Source organism: Silene latifolia, chromosome Y (assembly GCF_048544455.1).
Source record: "Silene latifolia isolate original U9 population chromosome Y, ASM4854445v1, whole genome shotgun sequence".
Classification (NCBI taxonomy): domain Eukaryota; kingdom Viridiplantae; phylum Streptophyta; class Magnoliopsida; order Caryophyllales; family Caryophyllaceae; genus Silene; species Silene latifolia.
In genome coordinates this window covers 230868084-230878898 of record NC_133538.1, presented here as the reverse complement: position 1 = coordinate 230878898, position 10815 = coordinate 230868084, and the positions used below count along the sequence as shown (strand labels likewise).

At 32.5% G+C, this 10815-nt stretch overlaps 1 long non-coding RNA gene across 1 annotated transcript; it reads right to left on the bottom strand.

The window, feature by feature from the left end:
- Window positions 1–7593: 7593 nt before the first annotated feature.
- Window positions 7594–10582, bottom strand: LOC141634373 (uncharacterized). Its single transcript, XR_012539101.1, has 3 exons — window positions 10148–10582; window positions 9662–9733; window positions 7594–8169 (listed from the first exon to the last, which is right to left on the bottom strand). It is a non-coding gene; the product is annotated as an uncharacterized LOC141634373 (long non-coding RNA).
- Between the last annotated feature and the right edge of the window lie 233 nt (window positions 10583–10815).

Below are 10815 nucleotides of genomic sequence, written 5' to 3'. Positions count from 1 at the left end.
TGATCTTGGCCATCCATCTCCCTCCATCCAATGGCTCACAATAGAACTTATGGACTCAAATATATAAAGGACCTTAGTTGATCCCTTCTATATATATATATATATATATACACACACACATACTTGGATAATCTTTATGTCAAAAAAACAAGCCTATGAAATATGACAGATAGAGAAGTGAGATTGGGTAGTGAGAGGGAGGGGGGGGGGGGGGTTGGTGGTCATGAGTGTGAGAGATAGGAGTGAGAGGTGCTGAGAAGAGATAGGGAATGGCGGAAGTGAGATAATCAAATACCTACGTGAGAGGGGGACGAAATATAATGTAGGGTTCCTAAGTGATAATTTAATGGTATTATTATGGGCTAAATATAGCTTTGCTACGTTTGCTATGGGCCTAAGTGTAATTATGGACAAAATTTAATTTTGAAATGAGTAACTCTCTCACGAGAGTACATATAAGACTAAACTGGGTAAACGGGTCAATCGGGTTGGGTCAATTCAGTTCGAGACATTTTCGGTTGGCTATATTCAAGTTATTTAGGGATAACAATCAGTTTCCAACAATAAAACTTTGGGTTGGGTTGAATAAAGTCGAGTAAATTCGGGTTTCATATGAGATTCGAGTCTTCAATTCGGATGTTGGTCGAGTTATTCGGGTCCGGTCATTCAGGTCGGGTCAGTTTTGTCATGTCTAAATAAGACCGTCAACGGGTCAAAAGATAATAGGCCAAATTTAAACTTTTTTTTATTTTACATTTATTATTACAATCCGCAATCTTATAATGAGTATTGACATCTTCAAATATGTCCGTTACCAATATAACATATTTGGTTATCGACATAAATAATATTATTATTAAGTGTTTGTAAACTAATTTAGTTGTACTTTTTGTTAAAGGGCTAATCTTATAGGTATCAGATGATCTTATAGAATATTTGTGAGCATGGCCTTAGTAGAGATTGTTAGTGGTATATTATGAGCCAAGTTTTGGTACGGATTATGAACACTTTCTTTTTTTGGAAATTAATATTGTTCATGTATGCCGTTGAATATGGGCTCACTGAAGCAATTGTACAAGCTTTTACGTTGAGACATACAAAATGAAAAAGAATAATATATCATTCCATTTTGAAATTATTTTATATAGTCCTACATTAAGCGATTTGTATGGAATTAGTATGTAGATTATCACATCGGGTTATTGTATATAGGCCCAAATATATGTCTTCGTACGTTCATAGAGGTTATACAAGGTTAATTATATTTCAAGACAACTAAAATTATTTTTATTACCATTATATTATAGGATAATTATCTTTAATTACTACAAGATCATTTATATAACAAGTATAGTAATATGACAAAACTTTGAATTTCCGGTGCATGAAAGTAGCACGGGTTTCCCTTTTAATAATTGTGTTATTACTACTTACATCGTACCCATCTATTTTATTTTTTCAAATTTATATATGTTTATTATGTTTGCTATATTTTGAATGGACACATTATTAATATTGCCATATTATAGATAGGTCTGTCATGTACAAACTCACTAATTGCAAATGAATTAATAAATCAAATCGAGAATATTAAATATGATTCTCTAGAAACTTAACTACTTTTTTTTACATAATACTCTATGATCATAACAAAACTTAATATAGCAACCCGTGCAATTTGCGCGGGTTTAAGACTAGTTTATAATGAAACAAAATCGAGATAGAACTAATTATCCTCACAATTTCTAATTTTTAGACAACGAAAGTTGTTGAGTTTAGGTACAAGTTCGTGGCAAACCCGTAACCTTTGCCCTCATTTCAGGTAATTAACATGCTCAATTAATTTTCAATCTCTAGGGGTATTTTTGAGCAGGATAAGCATGTCAAATAGTCTTTACATTACGTGTCTAATTCTTCAGATATTAGCTATAACTTTTATTCAATAAATTATATGTATAAAATATTAAATATTCGATTCGAAAAGAGAGAAATTCACAGCGATTTGGATACTTAAGATTAGCTCTCATGTTCTCTCATGAAAATTTGTACAAAGCTTAGCCCAAATTTTAGGAGAGTATATTTTATTATCTACCACACATGACAAAGGTATTAGGATTTTGTATTTCTTACCACACAGGAATAGAAAGGAAGAGCTGTTAAAAGTATAAGATTTTGATCTCAGCTATAAATATATAAACTATATTTTTTTCGGTGCATATAAATCGCTAGGAATATTTTTTCGGTGCATATAAATCGCATGGAATATTGAAATAAACACAACCGTTTATCACACGACCACATTCCACAGTATATAATAAATCGCTTGGAATATTTTTTTCGGTGCATATAAATCGCATGGAATATTGAAATAAACACAACCGTTTATCACACGACCACATTCCACAGTGAAAGCATACGAAAAGGAGATTTCTCCGTATAACATTAGAGACTTCAAGCAAAATACGGCGACATAATACACATACTCCATGTGAAATAAGGTGCATCAAGTGAAATAATAAGGATTAAATTTAAGGCAGTTTTAGGCTATGTTTGGTAAAATTAGGCGAAAAGGTAGTTGAACCTGAAAAGGTAGCTGAAAACTGAAAAGGTAACTGATTAAGGTAGCTGAAAATTAGGAACTGATAAGATAGCTGAATATATAAAAAAATGTTTGGCCAACTAACTGAAAAGGTAACTGATTTTGATGAAATGACGTAAAAAGATATGATAATTATTTAATAGTATAAATTTAAGGGGTAAAAACGGGAAATCAAATCAAAACAAGTACCTGAAATCTCAAATGCTACCCAAGGTAGCATTTCATTTCAGGTAGCTTATTTGGTTAAATAAGCTACTTGCCAACCGCTTACAAAAAAATAAGGTACCTGGAATTTTGGTCAAATAAGCTACTTTGACCAAATCAGGTACCTGAAATGCCTTGACAAACGGAGCCTTAATAATGATCATATGGTGTTTCATCGCAGGCTTTAATTTTATTTAAATTGGTTGTGACTGTTTTCTTATCTTAAGACTGGTTATAATTCAGTAGGTTTTATTCGTAACCGTCTTAAGACGGGTATGGTTTAAATAACTCCCTTTCATTTTAATATTATCTAAATTGATTGTGAGTATTTTCTTAACTTAAGACAGTTTTTAGAAAGAATTTGTGATAATTAGAGTTTATGTAAATAGATTCCATTGACATCCACTCAAATGCATATTAGAAGTTCAATTTGCTTGAATGTTCCACGAAGAATGTAGTTGCCGCTTCGTAGATAGTTTTAGCATAGGAGGAACTCTGATTTAGTAATGAGTAAAAAGAAAACTTAATTCGATCAATTTGGTACTCATGATTTGTAGGTTATATAAAATATCGGAATTATTAGTCGGTGTGCGTTTATTATATATGTGTGCCATGTTGGAGATGTTAACGAGCTACACAAGTACATGGGGTAGGGCCGGTTGGAGATGTATGAGCCCAAACCAGCCCGAGTTTTTTGTTTTTTTTTTTTTGTTTTTTTTTTGCACAAACTTTGCGGGTCAGACTAACTTTTTCAGGCCGTGAACTAGCTTAGAATGAGTTGTACGCGAGTTTCTTAGCGGAAGCTCTAAATTAATTTATTGGGGCTAGGTAACAAGGATAGTGTTATATTTGAGAGACGAAGTATGTTGAATTATGAAAAAGAGTAAAAGAAAAGAACCACATACTCTATAGTGGTATTTATTAGGAATGTGAGTATAAAATTAATTCTATTTTTGAGGAAAAAAACATCTAGCCGTTTTATGCATCTCACTAAACCATACATAGTTATTAACACCCAATTTGAGATGTAAGACGATAGTCAAGGAATCTAATTATAATGATTATTATTAGGATTAAGATATAGATAGATTCAATTTCGTACAAACTCAGATTTTAATGTGTATATACGTTCTGCACAAACGTCATGAAAAATAAGATTATTTAGTATCCACATAAGACATTACCTGGGCAACGTCCAGGCATGAAATCTAGTATTATTATTAATTAATGATATTATAAGAGTTTTACTTGATTTGAAACAAGCAAGTCTTACATCTATATATCTTACCTACGCACAAAAAAGTCAAAATCCATCGTATAATAATTTTATGTCTCTTTTAGTATTTTGTTGATATTTGATTATCTCTCTTTGTATTTTGTGATATAGATTGTCATACTTTTGTCACATCGTTTCGTAGCAAATATATATATATATAGTCTATTAACATACTAACGGTGTAACAATTAGTCTCTCTTGTGACGGAGTATATCCGTCACAAGGTGTAGACGGGCCAAATCAATACCATATTGAGTGATATGGATAGTAGTGGGGCAGGGCTACTTAATATTTAATTGATTGAAATGTTGGGAAAGCAAACAAAAAAAATAATAAACAAAGGGGGAGCTCCCCATGTTTCGTCTGGTGTCAGTGAAGTAATTATACAACACAAACCTCACCCTCTCTCATCACTCTCACATCACAAATTTTATTTTTTTAATATTCTCTCATCACTCTCTAGCCATCATCAACAATAATTGTTGCTTTCCCATTTGAATCGCCATTTTAGCATCGAAATCTGCGTCATCAGCTTGATCTCTACAAATTTTGAACATCTGATGGGTAAGAAACAAATGGCGAGGAGGACACCCCCGAAGAAAACTATGGAAGGTATAATATTATTGCATTTGTTGAATGTTGTTTGTTGTTGAATGCTGTGTCAGGTAACATTAGGTAAAAAATATGGTGTTTATTGTTAAATGTTGTTGGTGAACCATGCATGCATGAGTAGATTTAATAAATGGAGTTGTTGAACATGTTGATCTTTATTTACTAAAGAATGGCGACATTAATGTAATTAAAATGGGTCAAAAAAGGTCAGATTTGGTGTTGTTAGTGTTGTTTAGGTTGCAATAATGTCAGATGAAGTCGGGTTTTGTTAAGAAATTTTTTTATTGCATAAAATTGATTGTATTATGTATGCATGAATTGAATAGTATTTGTGTGTTGAAAAAAAAACTGTCAGATAAGAGTTACATTGTCAGGTTATGCTGTTTTGTCAGGTTTGTTGAGATTAGGGTTATTGAATATGTTTTTGTTGGTAATGTGAATTAATTACACTTTTCATTGAGTAGATGAGAAGAAAGGCAAAGGGAAGCAGGCGATGCAGAAGGGAAAAGAAAAGGTGAAATCTGGGGTTTCATTTAGGGAGCCGGTGGAAAGAGATGAAGGGGAAGAAAGTGATGAATCAAAGGATATTTCGGAGGAAACTGAAACCAATGATGATAAATAAGGGGAAGCCAGTGGTGAGGGGGAAGGCAGTGGCGACGATGAAAGGGAAGACAGCGGTGAGGAGGAGAAGCAGGTGTCGGAATCTGAAGATGGTGGCTTGGCAGATATGCTGAGTAAAGTCGTCAAAATGGCAGCTGCTCTTGGTGCAAAGAAGATGACCAAAGATGACACAAGCACGGTAGATGGTAAGCTGTTAGTGATTTGTCTGAGAAATGTGACCATTTTATCTGATAAATGTCCAATGTTTAATTTGAAATATGTGACGTAGTCAGTGTTATAGGCCTGTGTTTGGGTTTTTTTTACCAAACTTTGACAGGGTTACAAATATGCAAAAACATGGTCACAAATTAGTCACTTTTGACATGTTAGTACTTTGAGAAGTAGATGTTCCATATCTATTGTGCTGAATTAAACTAAATACTATAACATGTCCTTGTTGTCTGTAAACAGTTTAAAATGTGACCAATTTAGTGTAGAGTAAATATCTCAGCATGGTTACATAACAGTGTTCAGATATTGTGACATGAGCTTAACATCATAACATGTTTACTTACACATAGTGACATATGTGATGTTGTTTAAAATGTGACCACCATATGATGAACATGTTTATTTCTTAACATGGTTACATAATTGAGTGAATACTATAACATATCCTTATGGTTTGTATACAGTCTGAAATGTGACTACTGTAGTGTAGACTAAATATCTGAACATGGTTACATAACAGAGTAGAGATATTGTGATATGAGCTTAACATCATAACATGTATACTTACACATAGTGACATATGTGTTGTTGTTTAAATTGTGACCATCATAGTTTGAAAATGTACGTATGTGTTGAGTTTTATAAATATCTTAATATGGCTACATAATAGAGTGAAGATGTGACATGAACTTAACAGCATAACATATATAATAATACATAGTGACATATTATAAAATGTTTATTATGTGACCACTTTTTGGTAGAAAATGTAGTTTTGTCTGAGTGTCCATAATTCTTAACATGGTGACATATCTTGCTTAATAGTGTGACATATATGTTGTGGGAAAAGTGGCCACCATAGCTCAGCTTAATCTGGTGACATCTATGAAAACAAGGGTGACATATTTACTAGTAGTGGAAATGTCATCATTTTAATAATGGTGACATATACTTTAGTGTTAACATGTGACCATCTTGCGTTATAAAATTCATTCTAAAATGGTTACAATGTTATTCTTAGAATGGTAACAGATTTGTAATATGCTTGTTTAGGGTTATCAGGTGACCATCTTACGTCTGATATGTCTGTGACATACATATATTTTTTTAGTTGTGAAAATGTGATTATCTTATTAAGTTGATGTACCTATTTTAGCATGTGATACATATTACAATTGACTTGCATGTAATATATATTTGTCGATGTGTAGGCGCGTGTACTGAAATGGTACACGTCAAAGAGGAACCAGCAGTTGGTCTCACGCTTACATCGTCAAATGGCAACAGAAATGCATCGTCACACGAGCTAAGGTACACCCGTGCTAGAGACCGTCCACCAGGAGGCCCCGTTTATAACAGTGCTAAGGATGTTGCCCCTCCCCCAAACTGTCCCCCAAAGCCTGGTATTAAGAAATGAAGAAGGCGCACATCCCGTTAATGTAACTGTCGGTTTGTAATAATGAAGGCTTAGTACTTGGTGGTTTTGTTAATGATGTAATATTTTTGGGTCACACTTTTTTGTCGTTCATGGTGTTAGGGATTTTGAAACAATCCTTATTTTGTAACCACCTTATGATGTACCAATGTTATGACATATGTAGACAAATATGGTGACAGTGTTAGCAGTAATGTAGTAACATTTTGAAGATGTGCATAAATGTTACCATGTTATCAGGAGATGTTATCATTTTATATTTTGGTAAAAATGATACATATCTTTGGATAGGGGATAACATTTCATGTTAAGTTTAGTATATTATGTTATATTAGTTAAGAATAATTTGTAACACAAAAATAAATATTGATACATATCCTTGGTAAGAGGGGGCACATTTGCAACGGTCACTTATACGTCACTATGTTTAGTCTACATTGTTTACATGTTAAGAATAATTTTAAACATAATATTGGTACATTCCTCAACTAAGGTGGTCACTAATTCAACTATGAGATATATGTGATCATGTTTACTCATTATGTTGCCAAAACTTGTGTTTTTATAACCTTCAACAAAAGCAAACATAAGTACAATTTTCGCTTAAGGTGGTAACATTTTCAATATTCACTTATATGTCACCATTATTAGTCTATTATGTTTATATATTAAGAATAATTTAAAACATTACATTGGTAAATTTCTCAGTTAAGGTGGTCACATAATCAACCGTAACATATATGTGATCATGTTTGGTCATTTATGTTAGAAAAACTTACATTTTTATAAATCTTCCAAAAGAGCAAGCATTATACATTTCTTAGTTAAATTGGTAACATATGGAGCAAACATTGATACATAGTACTCTGAACTTCAGTCCCTTTCCTAGCCTTTTTCTTTGGCCCCATGTTCCTTTTTTTTCCGTTGACTTTGCCCTTTGTCGTACAACGTAAGGGGTCAAGCATAGGAGGCACGGTCTCATCTACGGTTGGTTGATCTTCATCCATATTAAGGTTAGAAAGTAACAATTGAACGTCCTCATTAGCCTTAATAAACATCTTATCCACAACGACTCTTGTGTCAGCTACATTCTGATATTTTGTGATGAGATAGTTCATAGCTGTCAACATTGAACGACGCCAATTGATGGCATTTTGTGACATTTTGTCAAATGTGTAACTGACATAGGCGATGTCTCGTTTCTGGATAAACCTGTCACAAGTTTACCATTATTAGCATTTAAACATATGCTTTTCTGCATGAACATAAGTGATGACATATACACTGTATGCCCTAAATGTTACCACCCTTACGAGTAAATGTAACCACAATAACAATGCTGAAACTTTAAGATAATATGACAAAATGTAACCATGTTAGTTTATGTTGATTCACACTGAGATGGTAACATTTATGAAGAATGTGGTGATAAGAGAAAACATGACAAAATGTAACCATGTTAAATTATGTTGATACACACTAAAATAGCAACATTTATTGAAGAATGTGGTGACATATGAAAATATGACACAATATAACCATGTTAGTTCATGTTGATACACACTAAGATGGTAACATTTATTGAAGAATGTGGTGACATGTGAAAATATGACACAATGTAACCATGTTAACTTATGTTGATACACACTAAGATGATAACATTGATGTACTAACGTGGTGACATAAGACAATATGACACAATATAACCATGTTAGCTTATGTTGCTACACACTTAGATGGTAACATTGTGACACATTCTCCTTTAAACAAATATGTGACCATGTTTAAGCAAATATGTTATTAAGATGACAATTGAATAATCAAACTAAGATAGCTACATAATTATGATAAGATGGTTACATTCACTAATTATGTTAACAAATTAATAATATTGATACTTTCCTCAAACATAGGTACATATCTTTGATTCATTTTAGCGTGCACTGTTACCATTTTAGAGTTCATTGTTGGCATTTTAACCAAAGCTTAAAATTTGGTTGCTCTTGTAATAGGTACTGATCTTTTTATATATGTTACCATTGTTGTGTACAGTGTGACCATTTTAGTGTTCTATGTTACCCTTTTAATCAAAGCTTGAAAATTGGTTTATCTTGTCATAAGAACTAATATTTCACATATGTTATAATTTTATCGTTCAGTGTAACCATTTTAGAGTTCAGTGTTACCATTTTAACTAACAATTCAAATCTTAACATGTAAACAAATAAACCAAACATGGCGACATGTACGTGATTTTTGAAAATGTCACCACCTTAATAAATATATGTACAAATAATATAATGATTTTTGGTGTTACCAAATTCTGAGTATCTTTAGTCTACTATTTTACCATGTTAAGATGTTGTTATATTGGTATATTCATACACTAAGGTGGTCACATTTCATCACAAAGACATGTCACAAGGATATGTTAGAACCTTAAGATTTATTCATCACAAGAGATATGGTACATTTAATCGTAAAAGTGGTCACATTTTAAAGATGACAACATATGTGACCATGTTTTATGCATAGATGTTAGCCTGTTAAGGCTAGGTCATACCACAAAAACAAAGGCACATAGCCGTGATAAGGAGGTCAAACATATAGGTACATTTGTTGCAAATGTGGTCACATTGTCCAACACTAAGGAGGTCACATTTTTCTCAGATTATAGCAAATATATTCCAGATTACAGTCATACCATCTTCCGCGCATATCAGTCTCTTGCTTTTCTTTTTTGTGCCAGCAGCTAACAACGACGACGTTAGCGCCTCTACATGACAAGGAAAATGCATTAGCAATACACCACAAACAAATCTATTATTAACCATAAAAAAATTGCTAAAATTTTTTACAAATGAAACTAAAATCTTGAAACTAAGATTTTTTTTTTTTCCAAATGAAACAAAAATTAATACACCACAAAAATTAATAACTAAACCAATGTGGCCATTTTTTACAAATGAAAGTAAGATTATAATTTCAAACCTCTCTGATTTGGATAAAATCGTCAGTTTTTGACATAACAACCCCAGATCTAGATATTAAAACACAAAAGATTCGAACTTTTTTTAAAATAAATCAAACAAAAACCTAATAAAGTTATCAATTTTGAGTAAAAAATGATAAGAAGATTTAAGCTTTCTACATAAATTAAAAAAAATCAACACAATAATCAACTTTTTACCTTCGATTGATTTTTTCGCAAGTTTCTTTGGAGATGTTTTTTTAGTCATTGTTTTTTACCCATTCTCTTGAGGAAGCTAGGAGATGAAGATCATGATGAAAATGTTACCATGTTATTTTGGATTACTGTTGAAGACGGAGATTTTGATGTTGATAAGATGATATTTTTAGAAAGAGGAATTAATTTGGGTTTTGTGAGAAATATTTTAATTGATGTTTATGATTGTGGAAAAAGTATGAAGATTTGATGATAATTATGAGGATTGGGAGAAAAGTATGAAGATTATGAATGATTTGTTTAAAAAATCGCCATTTTTGAAGGATGTTTAGGGTTAATGGAAAGTTGCAGGGTGAAGGATTTGGGTGATATTTTTTTGACGTAAAGATGATTGGTGTGGTAATTCATGCAAATTGGCATTAAATGCAAATGTACTACATGTTCCCCACTACAATAATACCCCAATATTATATATTATAAACATACCCCACTAAATAGTACTATCCAGCCCATATTGCACAATACGGTACCTATTCGCCCCGTCTCTTGTTTGTGACGGATAGCGTCCGTCACAAACAAGAATTTGTGACGGTGTAATTGGTTTCGATAATATAGGTACAAATCGTACAATGCTAGGTTGACTGCATGACTGTTGAAATCATCTACTATTT